Genomic DNA, 14,715 nt, shown 5'->3' on the forward strand with positions numbered 1-14,715 from the left:
CCCGCCCTTGGCCAGCCTGTCCTCAGAGGCCAGACCTGCCTTGTGCACAACATAATGCAACTCCAGTGGGAACAGAAGGGGGCTGCAGCTCCTGTACTGTGGGGAGGCCTCAGAGCCTCTCTCTGCAGCTCCTAGAGAAGGGACTACCCCCACCTGCTTTCCTTCTGACTCCCTACTCTCCCTGTGAATCATTGGGTGGAAGCAGGGCCTCAAAATCCCCTTGGTTTCTGCTCCATCCACTCGCTTCCCATCCCAATCCAATGAGTGTTTCGGGTTCATCTCCCTCCTCCTTTGAGACAACCCCTGCCTCCAGTTCAGACCCCAGATCTTCCCCCAGCACTGGGGCAGTCACAATTTGTCCCTTGCCTCCTTGCCTCCTGGCCAAGCCACTCCTGCATGGGTACCAAACTTCTTTTCTCTGTGAAGTTTCAGGCAAGTTCCCAGGCAAGACCTCGCAGGGCCCCGTGCTGCCTGGAACTAGAGTCCAGTTTCTTCTCCCAGCATTGTAGCTCTCCACAATGTGTCCCTGCCTTTCCTGTCCTCCTCGTCTTCCCTAATGTGCCCCAGGAGCTCCCACTTCTGCATCTTTGAACCTGACGTTCTCTTGGTCCATGCCCAGCCTTGCCTCTCCTTGGTTGCCATACGTGCTTCTTTGATTCCTGAAATATTGTGAACAACCTTCCTTTCACCCTGCCATGAATCCCATTGCATTTGCTACTCCTCTTCAGGAATTTATCCCATGGAATTGGTCCTGTTCCCCACCGCCCCCCACCAGCCTGAGAGCTCCTTGAAGGTAAGATCAGCATCTGTGTGTCTAATAACAAGTTCTTTCTTGTTATGCATTCTGCAGAGCACCGGCCATAACACTTTGCATAGGAACTGATGTGTCAGTGGTTTTTAAATCTATCTCTACACTTATTAAGATGAAAATTACTCATGTAAGTAATACATAAATAGAAGTTGCTCATAAAGATGCTCAAGGAACTAGAGCATTATAAATGTTCCTTCCTGGCCCCCAATCTTGGTCCCCTCTGCTACCTCTCAAATACTGCCACTGCTGCTGTTTTTATGTGTATTTTCCAAGCCCTTTCTAAACCCTTTCTGCGGTATCTATGAATCTATATAAAATGTAACATAAACAGCCCCTATGTTTAAATAAGTATATTTTAACATAAATGTATCATATTTATGTAACATAAATGTATCGAACACTTAACATAATTGTTGTTATATATGTATCATTCTGCAGCTCTCTCCTTTTCTACTCAACAATATATCCGCTCTAGTCTGTACAGAGATAGCTCTATTTTCTTAGCTGCTGCATAGCATTTTTTGTTATGAAAACACTTCAGTGTTTGCAGCCATTTCCATATGATGGACATTTGAGTTATTTCCAATTTTTAGGTGTGACAATGTTGCAATGAATCTCCTTGTGCTTGTGTGGAAGTGCTCCCCCGGGAGCAACAACTTGGTCAACCCCAGCGATCTGTGTGCATTTTAAATTTACCAGAGGGGAAGGGGGTAGGCAGGAGGTGAAAGGGGTAAAGGGGGCACAGGCGTATGGTGACAAGTGGCAACTAGACTTTTGGTGGTGAACACAATGTAGGCTATACAGAAGTTGAAATATAGTGATGTACACCTGAAATTTATATGATGTTAAAAACCAATGTTACTTCAATAAAAAAAAATAAAGAGAAAAAAAAGAAATTTCCAAATTGCCCCCTAAAGTGGCTGCATAAGTGCATATGCCCACAAAGCAACGTACAAGACACAATTCCCAGCACCCCCGCCAACACTTGCTCTTGTCTCTCTTTGTCAGTCTGGCGGGAGAAAAATGTTATTCATTTTTGTCTTAATTATATAATTGTTTTAATTGGCTGAGTACCTTTTCACATGTTTAAAGGCCATTTGTATTCTCTTTTTTTGTAAATTGCCTGTTACTTTCTTCCCCCATTTTTTCTATTGGAGTGTCTTTTTCTTCCTGAGTTGTTGCAATAGAATATCATCATTAAATAGAATAATCTCGTTAAATAAGATATCTTTGCCCTGGACATGCCCATTGTGGCTGAAAACTGTTGTTACTTCTTCACTACCAGAATTTGTGATTTATACTGATTGGGCAGGATAAATTAGAGTGGATGTGAAGTCATCACAGCAATTAAAACCCTTTAGAGCCTCTTCATCATCAGTGGGAGAGAGTCCAAATTCTTTAGCTCGATATAATCCATATACCTCTATAATCCATCTATCTCTATGGTCTTGATATGATGCCCAGATTTGATTCCTGTTTCCAGCACCTTCTACCTGTCTAACCTTGAGTGAATTTACTTCAATGCTCTGGATCTAGGTTCCATCATTTTAAAAATGTACAGAGCTGTCCCTCCTCTGCAAGTTTCTAACTCTCTGATCTTGTCAAGGTTACTTAACCTCTCCAAATCTTACTTATGCAACTATAAAGTGGGTGCATTGACAATGCCTCACAGGGTTTGGTATTGATGGAATGAGATTCCTTGTGAAGTAAGTTGATGCTGTTGTTAATTATACCCCCTCCTGTCTACCTAGATGACTTCTACTCACCTTTTATGATCAATCTGAGCCTCTTTGTCCCACCTCCCAAATAAAACTGATCTCTCCTTCCTGTGTGCCCAGACCATGCTTCTGTCACTGTACTTGCCACATGTATCATGAGGACACATTCACATGTCTGTTTGCTCTACCAGGATGTGTGTCCTTGCAGGAAGGGTCTGAAGTGGCCAGATTGTGCTCAGCCCCTGGTACCCAACACCCCCAATAGATGACTCTGCAATGGAAAAATAAGCTTATTTGTCACTCTTGAAAAGAATTGAGCTTCCTCATTGTGCCAGGATTCTGTTGAGCCTAGGAATGGCCAGAGGGACACTTAGAGGAAAGCTGGAGTGTTTCTGCAAAATACCCCAGATACACCCTGGGGAGAGCCAGGAAACAGATCTGCTCTAAGGCTCCCTGACGCTGCAGCCTCATTGAAGAGCTCCCCTGATTGACTAGTGGGGTAGGCAAAAAGATATTTAAGGGAAACTGCATTCTACAGTCCTGGTTGGCTCTGTTGGGAAAATGAAGATAGATGAAGGCTGCCAGCCATCTCTCCTGGTTTTGGAGGCTTGTCTTGATGTGAAAAGTGAGCACTGATCAGTCGGAGTCACTTCCATTTTCAGACTTGAAAAGTGTAGGTTTAGGGCAGGAAGTCTTGGAGGCCAGCGCAGAGAGAGGGCAGAGAACCTCCCTAGAAGGACGCCCCATTGGGCTGCTGCGTGCTTCTTAAATCAGTGTATCCCCAGCACCCAGCACACTCTCTGTGCATAGGAAGGCTCAGTGGAAATCCAAGGGAGGGGCTTATTTTGGAGCGAATTGTTCTGAATGGGTACGTAGTGACAGGCTTCACTGAGAACCGGGGAAACCCTCTTTGTTTGGGTGATGTGACCACAGGTTCAAGACCCTCTGTCTTGAAGCCTCCGGAAACAGATTCCCTCTCAGAGGGGCCCCAGGTGCCGATGGTGGAGATGCAGGTAAGAGGCCCCATCTGGTGAGAGGGCCAGCCCAGCAGAGCCTGCATACTGGCCTCGCTACCCTGAGCCTCCAAGTCATTGTGGGCGGTCTAACTTGTAAACATGGGCCCAGAGAGGGCAACGGCAATGCAGAGTCGGCCCAGTTTCCCTGACTTGTGTCTGAGTGGCTGGAAGTTGGTCCTTTTCCAGGCTGCCTGCCAGCACCTTCTCCAGACGTGTCCATGACGTAAGAGAGAGAGGTCATCAAGAAGTCCTAGTGTGACCCCTGGCCAGTGGAAGGCTTTTATTGTTATTAGCTTTCAATCTCATAACACCCCTGTGAGCTGTCCTCATCTGAGCCCCATTTTATAAATTGGCAGTGCAGGGGGTTGAGTAATGTGCCAAGGTCACATGGCTGCCTGACTCATGCCCATGGGTTTATCCTTTTGGCCATGTGGCCTCTATGCTTTGGGGGCCTGTAGAATTATTTTGTGGCCTTCAAAGCCCCACTCTTTCCCCCAAAATTGTGTGCAGGGTCACGGCCTCCATCCTTTTCCAGGTGTTGGGGACCATCCAGCTCCACGTACAGAATCTGTATCTGTCTCCTTCTCCAGACATCCTGATCTCTGTCCCTGTTATCTCATGCTAGGACCATTGCAGTAGCCTCTTGGCAGATCCCCTTGCCTTCTGTGTTGCCACCAGCTCCTGGCCCCTCAAACTTCTCTCACAATCTTTTTAAAACATAAATCTTCCCCATAGTAGGCACTCAGTAGATAGTTGTTAAATTGGTCATCCTCCTGATTTAAATTTCCATTGCCAAGGGTCAAGGTCGGAAGCTAACCATGACTTTCAAGGCCCTTGTTGTGTGACCCCAGCTCCTCCTCATGCTGCTCTTTCTAGTTATATCTGCCACACGTGCATACCTGCCTGCCCAGGATGTGTGGGTCCTGCCACGTCCAGTCCCACTGTTATCCTTTTCTCTGTCCCAACAGAATGGGTTACTCACCACAGAGAGCATCCTGACCCATGTGCACATCCCTCCACCCTAGCACCACCGGCGTGAGTCCCACATGGCTTCTCCCCACCTTGGCCTGTGTGTAATCCATCTAATATCTCCCAAACCCACAATGGGGTCTCACAGGTAGAAAACCATCTGGGAATGGTTTGTGCCACACACATACACACAGATGTGTGTACCGGCCCCTCTGAAGTGAGGCACACTCTCGTTTCCACTGTATTTATGTAAAAGCTGGTAACAACCCACTAACTTGGTTTTACAGCCAACAAATTGTTGGTGACCTGCAGCTCAAGAAGCTTGGCACTGGCTCTCTCATTCCCCATGACAACCTCGTCGTGTTGATCTTTATCTCTCCCATTTATGTCTGATGAAACTGAGATATGCAGAGATGAAGTGGCTCACTCCGGGTCGCACAGCTAGGAAGCAACGAAGCCAGGGTTTGAACCCAGGTAGGTGGCCCCAGAGCCCATGCTCTGAACCCACAAATGTGGCTCTGATGGTTGATGGGGGCTCGAGGGGCTGGGTGACTCGGTAGGACAGGAGGCCATAGTGAGCGCCCTGCAGCTCCCAGCTCCCTACACACCTGTGGGAAGTGGCCAGCAGAGAAGGAAGAGCTGGAGCATTCACCCTCCCCTCCAGGGACGAGCTGCAGCTGTGGGTGACTTTGCCCAGAACACTGCTCTTTCCCCTTAAGGGGAGAGGGGCAGCTAGCTTGTACCGAAGTGAGGGACATCAGGGTCCTTTCCTCATCTGGGGCCTGTGCTCAGGGACGAGGTGAGGACCGGGCAGAGCAGGGGTGTCGGGGAGGGCTGGCGGGTGCATGGATGGGGCAGGGGAGTGGAGAGCAAAGTGCAAGGCAGGGACGCCCCTAATCCTGCCCGTGACTGTGCACCGGTAACAGCCAGTGCTTCTCAAACGTCGGCTGTGACCCTCTCAGATCTGTCACCTCCTTGCCCCCAGCACCTGGCACCATGCCTGGCACATGTGGAATGAACAAATAAAAAGTGGCTCTTTTTGGAGGCATTTGCCTGGAGGAAAGTGACTGTAGTTCTCACTCTTTCTTGTTGAGGTAGGAAGATGTTAAGATCTGTCTGGAGAACTTTGGGGGACAGCCCTGTGGACTCATGGCAGGAGGAGGCGCTGAGATGAGGTCCCCCTGAGAGAGAAAGTCTGGGCCGGCAAGTTGGGGATTCTGAGCCCCAAACTCCTGGTGATGTCGTGGGAGGTCCTAGAGAAAAAGCCTACATCTGGATGGAAAGACCTGGCCCCTTGGGGCACGGGCTGGTGGCCCAGGACACCCCTGACTGACCCTAACTCCTGCCACTGGCCACAGAAGTCAAGTTCTACAGTAAGGCCCGACGCAGGGGTGTCTGGACGTGTGAAGCAGGTGTGGCCTCCCTCTCTCCACAGGTGTGTGGGGACTGGGCAGCTGGGGGTGGCGGCTGCGGGGAAGACCAGCAGGGCACTCCCACCTCATTGAAAATGTGATCAGCTTTGAGTACCAAGAAGACCAACCAAAGCATTGTTTGCCTGGGTAATTAAGATGCTACTAATTAAATTTCACTTAAAGCTAGTTTCAAACTAATTCTTGATGACACATGCGCACACCCTTCAGAAGGAATGCGCCTGTCTCCTCTGGGCTGTGAGGCCCCAGCAGGCTGCTTCACCCTCAGCAGGCTCCAGGCCTGGCCAGGCTGGCACAGAGGGGGCCGTCTGGGGGTTTGTAAATGAATGAGTGACAGGTGGACAGGTGCCATTCCCTCGCTTGAACTTCTTGGCTGCCATCAGGTAGCAGACTGCATGACCTGGAATGTTCCTCTTGTCTGATCCCAGATATCAAGCAAATTCCAGCCTCCCTTGTTCAGTGTTTAGTCTGCACAGTTGATGGGCTCAGAAAGCCTCTGTCCTTCCCCAAGTGACGGGAAGGAAGGAGGACAGCGGGGCCAGGCCCTGCCCTTCTCAGCCCTTCTCAGCCCTCCCTTGTGACAGGTGGGACCCACCGAGCACTCCTGGGGGCTTAGAAGGGCCCAGGCTGAACCCCACATGGAGGAGCACCAGATAAGACCCTCTACCTGGGGTGGGAGTGACAGGCTGGCCCAAGCTGTCCTCCCGTCCCCATCTGATAGGCCCTAGTTCCAATCCCAGTAGGAGGGATGGTGAGAGGCACTGGGCCCAGAATCAGTCCTGGGTGTTTTCGAGAGAGAAAATAAGAGGACTCTTTCCTGGGAAGAGGTGGAGCCTGGCTGGGCTGTCGCAGGCCAGAGGGGCGGCAGGTGGGGTGGGAGGATAGGTGCATCCTGACGGATGCCGTGGCGGGAGGAGAAGAGGGAGGTGCTCCCGGTGGGAGGCCAGGCCAGGCCAGGTATGGGGTGGGGTGCTGGAGGGCAGAGCCCTGGGACTGGAGGGGCAGTGTGCCAGGGCCCGGGGAGCCAATTGCCTTTCCATGGCTAATTGAAGGGGACAATATACAGATTCCCATGTTTGGGATTTTCCTTGAGAATACAGTCCCAGATGTGGAATGACTGGTCTGAACGGTAGGACCATTTTTACATCTCTTAACACAAAGCCAATAGGCTTTCTAAAAGCATGATCTGATTCCATTTCCACTAACTATAAGGGTGCTTCTTTCCTCCCTGACAGCATAGCCAGTGCTATCATCTTAAAAAACTAACAAGCTAATAGGGGAACCATGCCACCTTGGCTAATTACTGCCCTCGGGGGATTAGACGTCAGTGTTGTGCCCTCCCGGTGGCCTCCAGGCACTCTGGTCTAGACTCCACCCCCACACCTCTCAGCAGGGCCTGGGCATGCCTACTCCACCCACCTCAGGCCCTTTGCACATGCTCTCCCCTCTGCCTGGGAAGTAATCCATCTGCATGTCTCGTTCCCACATCTCCCTCCCATCTGCACTTGTCACTGAAGCCCTCCCAGACCACCTTGCTTAAAACTGCAGCCCAGCACTTCTTATCCCTCCTGGCTGCTTTGTTTTTTCCAGTGTGCATGGTCCCATATGTGTAGTTCATAGATTAGATTTATTGTCTGTCTCCCCTGCCTGGAATGGATGCCCCAGGAAGGCACGTGAAAAGGGGGACAAGGTGGGGGTGCAGAGTTGAATGTCAGCTGGAAGGTGGGGAGGAGCCAGCCAGCCTGGGGCCCAGCACTGGCTGCTGGGCTGGAATGAAGGGAGGGACTGAGGACGCTGCCCAGAGGCTGGGAAGCATGGGGATGGGGCTGCCTCCTGGTGTCTGAGCACATGCTGCTCTTGGTGGAGGGTTGGAAGGGGAGGGAGAATGTCACCCACCACTGCCCCCGACAGTGTGTTAACGCAGGGGAGGCCTCTGGGCTGTTCTCTGTCTCAGCTACAGTTTGGGTGACAATGCATGACTTGCAGCAAAGGTGAACACATGGTCCCTCTGATGTGGGGTCCTGAGGGGTCCCAGGGAGGGGGCCCTGGAGGTGGCAGGGGCTGGCAATCCAAGGCCCTCAAGGGGCTGTTGAATTAACCCAGAGGGAGGGTGGGAAAGAGATGGCGTCCCTGGGGAAAGCCAGAACTCAGGAAAGCCGGGAGATGGAGAGGGTGTTTGAGGGCAGGGGGTCATGTGGAGGGTCATCTGCAGAACCGGGTGGGGAAGGGAAGGTGAGCTGAGCTGATGATGGCGACGTTGAGAAGGGAAACAGGAGGGGAGAGGGTTAATGGCATCGCCCACTGCTGGGCCTGTGAATGTGCAACCCAGTGACCTGAGCCATGACGTCAGCCTGGGGAGACTGACCTCTGACCCCCACTGGCCTTCCAGACCTCGCTTCAGCTTGCCCAGGGTCTCAATAAAGCCATCACTCCCCAGAGTCTTAATAAAGCCCTCAGTGAGATTGTCCCCACAGCCCCTCTGCCTGGGGGATCTGTGCCCTTCTTTGCTGGGGCCTGTGGTTCTCACTCCCTGATTCCTGAGCTCTTCCAACCCAGCTCAAGATGGGGGGCTGGAGGGCCAAGTCAGCAGAGAGCCAGCCACAGCCCCTTAGAGACGAGCTGGTCAGGGCCTGGCCCCAGCGGAACTGAAAGCTGCGGGGTGTGGCTCTGTCTTGGTGAAAATCAGGGACCACACCTCATGGGTGGAGACCACCACCCACAGCCGGCCCCAGGCTCTCTGGAAGGGAGCTGATCATCCCAGCTTCACTCACTTAGCAAGGCTGGGTCCTCCAGCAGCCACGCGAGAGGTGAAAGGGGCACAGAGAGCCTCTAAATGGCTCATTGAGGAGGCCCGGAAATCAAAGGCAGCTACCAGGACCTGCCGAGCCTCCAGGCCTCGCAGGGTCTGAGTCACCCAGGCATCAGGTTCCAGGGACCTGGACAAGTGGGTCCTGCCGCTGAAGGATGGGAGACATGGGTGACCCACTGAATCCCGTGTGGGTCCTCCCTTCTAGCTGGGTCTTCAGCATCAGAAGTGGAGTGAGAGATCTAAGGGTGGGAAGGAGAAAGCTGCCAAGCAGAGTTGGTTTGGCTTTGCTCCTGAATTTGGAAGGCCAGGCCGAGGGCTCGAAGCGAGATGAAGGACGGGACCAGGGGTTGTCCTGGTGGAGGGGAGGACCACATCTGCGAACAAGTCTGTCCTGAGAAGAGGGGCTCACCCTGTGAGGACAGCTGCCAAACTGGCTATGCCCAGAGGAGGCATCGGGGTTGGGGAAAGGGCAGAGGGCCCAGGAGCCCTGAGGAAGGAGGCGAGAGCTGGGGAATGGCACGTGGGGAGGGAAGAAGTGCACTAAGAGCACGCAGCCGCAAGCCCAATGGCTGGTGTTACTGAGCACTTGCCACGTGCTCCACATGGGGCACCTTTCCACAGCACCACGTGTAATCCCCACCCCCAGCCTTTGAGCTAGCCACCAAAGACCCACAAATCCTTGTCTGAAACCCTGGGGCCTCATGGTTTTTCGAATTGAAAATCTTGTGTATTTCAGGAAAATAAGATAACGGGTATCCTGTATCTTTTATCATTTCCCAGCAGGCTCTGGGGGAGCACCCCATAATCAAATACATCAATATTTTCTGCAGAGACATGTACAAATATTCAGCGTCCACAGAGACCATAAAAAGACTCCTGTCGGTTCAGGCAGATTTTGCCAGCAGAGGAGTTAGTTCAAGACAGGTTTTGCAGCCAATGAGTTATAAAAAGTCTTTTGGCTTTTAGTGCTTTTTAGATGTTGAAGTTGCAAGTTAGGGATCGTGGGTCTGTATTTGTCCCAAACTGAGGATCTGAGAGGTTAAGTGATGAGCAAAGACGGCACAGCTCGGAAGAGGCAGAGCTGGGGCTGTGGGGCAGGCCTTCTGGTTCCAACCACAGGCTCTACTGTGCAGCGCTGGAGGGGCACCTACGGTTGTTACAACACCTCGTCTGTAAGAGCACCAAGGACATGGTGCTGAGAAACTGCTCTCTAAAATCACAGGTGGCCAGAAACCTGGCTGCTTGGAATCCTGAGTGAGAAGTGGACACCTCAGTCGTCATGGGAGGACCCGTGCCAGGGGCTTACTGTGACTCAGAGAACCGGTCCCCATCTCCAACCCTGCAGAGCTCCAGCTAAGGGGTTTTCGGACACAGCATCCCACACCATCTTCCCTTTGTACTTTCTAAGGAAATGGGACCCCGGGTCTACCTCTCCGTGCAGCCCCTTTGCTGTGCCATAACCGTGTCAAACACTGCTTCATCTAAATTTGTTCCTACACCTGCCCTTGCCACAGATCCTACAGTAGCCCTATCACTCCTCTGGTAGGACGCCCCCAGGTCCCTGGGTGTGCAAGTTAAGAACCCTAATTTTATTGGGCTGTGATAGTGCATCCCCAGTGGTCTTTATCAGATGGGCTTTGTCATCACTGATTAACATGAACACCTCACATTCAAGTCGCAAAGCCCTTTCACAATGTGGTTTCACTTAATCCCTGCTAAACACCGGCGAAGTAGGAGTTCCTAGTAGCCCCAATTTACAGATGGAGAAGAGGCTCGTGCTGGTCATCGTGGTGCATAACATCTCACGGGTAATGAGCGCTGGAGCCAAGATGCAAAGCCAGGTCTGCTGAACAGCAACCAGGCTCCTCCCTCCTCTTGGGGCCTCCAGAGAATGCCTCTAAGAGTGATGGTTTCAGCTGGTCACAGCTGTGAGTGACCTGGAGCATGGATCCCCTCTGCTGTGGCCCTCAGGGGGCTGGCCATTGCCTGGGCTTCCCATAAACATCTATATTTCCAACTTCTTTTGAAAAGCAAGAAAGTCCGATGACTCACAGCCTCTTTTCCACCTGGCAGCAGTTCACCGAGCCAAATGGCAGCTCCCCATTTAGACAGGGCATGCCGTCACCAGCTTCCCACAGGCCCCATCCAGCTACTGCACCAATTTCTTTGAGTCTCCAGCATCCTGAAGGCATTTGTACCTGTAACCTCTGTTCCACATCTCTGACAAAATGGGCAACAATCTCTGCTTACATGCTGCCAGGCACAGGAGGCTCACTACTTCCTGAGGGAAGGGAAGACTGTATCCACGTGCTGAGAGCTACAGGACCAGGTGCTACGCACTGTGCTTGACATTGACATGCTTGATAGTTTAGTGAACCTGTGAGAAACGTAGTTTTAGCTCCATTTTACAGATGTACAAATTGGGGCTTGATGAGGCTTGTGCAGGTGCAAACCCTGCAGAAAGTGGTGGAGCTGACACTGGAATAGGTCCCTCTTGTTCTGCAGCCCATGCTCTTTCAGGGGCTGCCCCCAGACCTTGTCCCAAGGCTCTGCAGGCAACATCGTCTTCATCTAAACACCTCCCCCCAGTCATTGCGGGAGGGACACCCTCATGAGGCATGACTGTGGGCTCCACACAGGCTCTCAGGAGGAACCAGGGCAGGACTGGTGGATCATGAGGGCCAGGTATGGATTTTCCCTCTCATTTACCAGTTGGGTAATTACGGCAAGAGAGCGCTCCATGGTGTATAACATGTGACCTCCAGTGTCAAGACTGGGGAGAGGCCAGGACTCAGGAAGGCAGATCCTGCTCTCTGGGTCTGATCACTGGGTTCCCTTCCAAGAGGAGACCTGAGACAAACGGAAAAATGCCGCCTGCAGGTGAGAAGTGTGAGGAGCATGAAGGCAGGAGAGAGGTGTTAGGCTGGAGATGGGGCAGCTACAGTGCCCAGGACAGGAGGACAATGGGATGAGGGTGGCCAGCCTGGGAGCTGTCCTTGTGGACACAAGGCTCTGACCCGCCCATCCCCGTTTCAGAGCTGGAGACAAGCTTTCAACCCCAAGTCTGACATAGAGTCAGCTGCATTTTCTTTCTCTCAAAAACAAGCAGTTTAGTGGCTAGGCAGAAGCTGTTTAGCAAAATAAAGAAACGCGTAATCAACTCCTACATTAGTGCCTGCTGACTATGGAGAAAACTGACCTGTGCTTGGTTGCAGCGTCTCCCGAGTGGCCACCCAAACCATCTGGAGGGCTTGTGAAAATGCAGGGTACTGGGCTCCATCACCAGCAGTTTCCGATCCAGTGGGTTTGGGATTTGTTTTTCTAACAAGTTCCCAGCAGGGTTTTGCCCCTGTCTGAAATTATCTTATACCTTCCCAGAAACAGGCTGCTGGCCCCGAGACCACACTTTGATGCCCGCTGGCCTGGATGAGTCCATCACTGGTCTTTGCTGCCACTGTCTGGTCACTCTTGAGAATGACATGCTCTCCCTCTGATAGATCAATTATTCGTCCATCCATCGGGCTGTTCATTTTAATTTTTATTTCACTGAAAGTATCTTCAGTGGGATAAATTATTTTCCTTGTAAATTTCTCAATGAAGATTTTATTTACCCATTGGGCTTTAAAAATCCGTATCAAATTTCATCAATATAACTTCTACCTCTGTGATTTTTCTTTAGAGGTCCTTGTCGCTATTATTAGTTTATCCATTTCTTCAGCCAATGAAAATTTTTATTTAAGCTGTTTTATCTATTAGATTGTGTGTTGACTTTTTAACAAATTTCTTTTTTTCCCCCCAGGCAACTTGGTCAAAAAGGCACTGGAGTTAAAATGACAGGGTCAAAATGTTCTGCTGTGTCTGGGTCACACGAGGATTATGAACTGACCTCTTTCTAAGGAGAACTAAGAAATCTGAAATCGTGAGAGTTGGGAGACCTGGGTTTGAATTCACGATCTGCCACTTGCTGGTGTGATCTTGGGCAAGTTACTGATTTTCTGTTTCCTGAGGATTCAGTGAGACAACATCTGTAAAGCCCTTGGCACGTAGTAGGTGTTTCAGGGCCTGCAAGGACCTAGGCTGCATCCCCTCTCCCGGCTAGACTGTGCTGTGATGCTTCGTTCTCCCTGAAATGGAAGTAGCAGACCACCCTGAGATGGAGCGTAGTCTGTGGGTCTCACTCCTCCTTTGAGCCCAGTTGTTTACAGGACCATGCAACATCCTGGCATTATCTTCAGGGACAAGAGATCCCCAAGGTCCTGGACTGTGGAGCGTCCACAGTCCACTGATGGGCTGGCTTGCAATGGGCTGGGGTGGGGGGACCTGGTGGGTTTTCCCATAGCCTCAGTCAAGCCCCTCTGAGGACGACTGGGCAACTGTTTCAGCAAAAACTGTGAATGTTCTGTCACCTTCTCTGGGGCAAAATTGTGTGTCCACAGTGACAGCTAGAACACATTTCCCCTTTCTTGTTTGGGGCATAAGGAGACAAGTCCCCCCCCCCCAATTTATTTATTAGGACATATATCAGAAGACTAACCAAGCAGGATTTTTAAATGACTTATGTATGTTTTTATTATATATAATTCATTTAAACTGGTCCTTAAACAAAAGAAGTAGGATTTTTAAAGCAAGGTGCTTTCAAACATCTGCTTGAGACAAGATACATGTCTTCTTCCCTCGGAGCAGCTTCGTAGGCTGCTATTCTTTCAGAACACACATAGGGGTTTTGGGGTGCCTTGCTGAGGGATGAGGGGGCGGGCTATTGTCCATCTGTCCCCAGGAGAGAAGGAATCACCTCCCAGCTGTTCTCGGCAGCACCAGCCCCATCCTGACGTTTTCCCGGGGTCCCTCATAGCAGGAAGCATCGCTATTTTATTCAGGATTGGGGAACTGCTCACCGATACTGAATGCTGAAATATGTAATGATTGACGTTTGACTTGGGTTTGCCTAATTTCTGCCTCCCCAGGTTCTTCGATTTCCGGCAGGGAGCGCATCTTCTTCTGAAGGTATTTCAGATGGGGGTGAGGAGCAGGGTCCTGTGCTATGTTAAACAACGTTAGGCAGGTTTGGGTTTGGGGAGTTGTTATTATTGTTGTGTTGTATTTTACTGCAGAACTTCTTGGAAACGTTAATGAGTGTATCCAGTGCCTCCCAAACTTATCTGATCCCTCGGCATTTTTACTCCTGTTGAGCATCATTTTAAGGGATTAAATGTTGGAGAGCACTGATGTATTAAATGATTTGGGATTGGAAGCAGACAGCAAGCTGGCTCATCTCAATGAGGATTTGCTCTGGGACCTTTCTGTGTTTCAGTTTCTTAAAGGGGACCTGACATTTTCTGCTTTGACCCATGACCATGGGACCCTGGGGAAGGTCTGACCCTGCAGGAGAAGGTCAGAGGTTAGGTCTCAGAGGACAAACGTGCTTGATGGATGTATTAGTCAGGGGTCTCCAGACATATAGAAGCGATAGGATGTGTATATATTTAGAGAGAGAAAGAGAGATTAATTTTGAGGAATTGGCTCAGCTCTTGTGATTGTGGTGGTGTGGCTTAGTACCTTCTGCCTTGAGAAGGTCGGCTGGAAGTCTGAAATCTGCAGAGCAGGCTGGCAGGCTGGAGACTGAGGGAAGAGTTCATGCTGTAGCCTGAGTCTGAAGGCCGGAGGCAGAATTCCTTCTTCCCTGGGGGACCTCAATTCTTTCTTCTGAAGGCTTTCGAGTAATTGATGAGGCCCACCCACATTACCTAGGGTCATCTGCTTTACTCAAAGTCTACTTATTTAAATGTTAATCTCATCTTAAGAACACCTTCATATCAACATCTCGACAGCTGTTTGACCAAACATCTGGGCACATAGCCTAGTCAAGTTGACACATAAAATTAACCATCACAATGGACCATGAGGAAGTGGGTCTTCCAAATATGGTGGTCAGGTTGGGGCAAGGAAGCAGGGCTGTATTTGT

This window comes from Equus caballus, chromosome 1 (genome assembly GCF_041296265.1).
Source record: "Equus caballus isolate H_3958 breed thoroughbred chromosome 1, TB-T2T, whole genome shotgun sequence".
Lineage (NCBI taxonomy): Eukaryota > Metazoa > Chordata > Mammalia > Perissodactyla > Equidae > Equus > Equus caballus.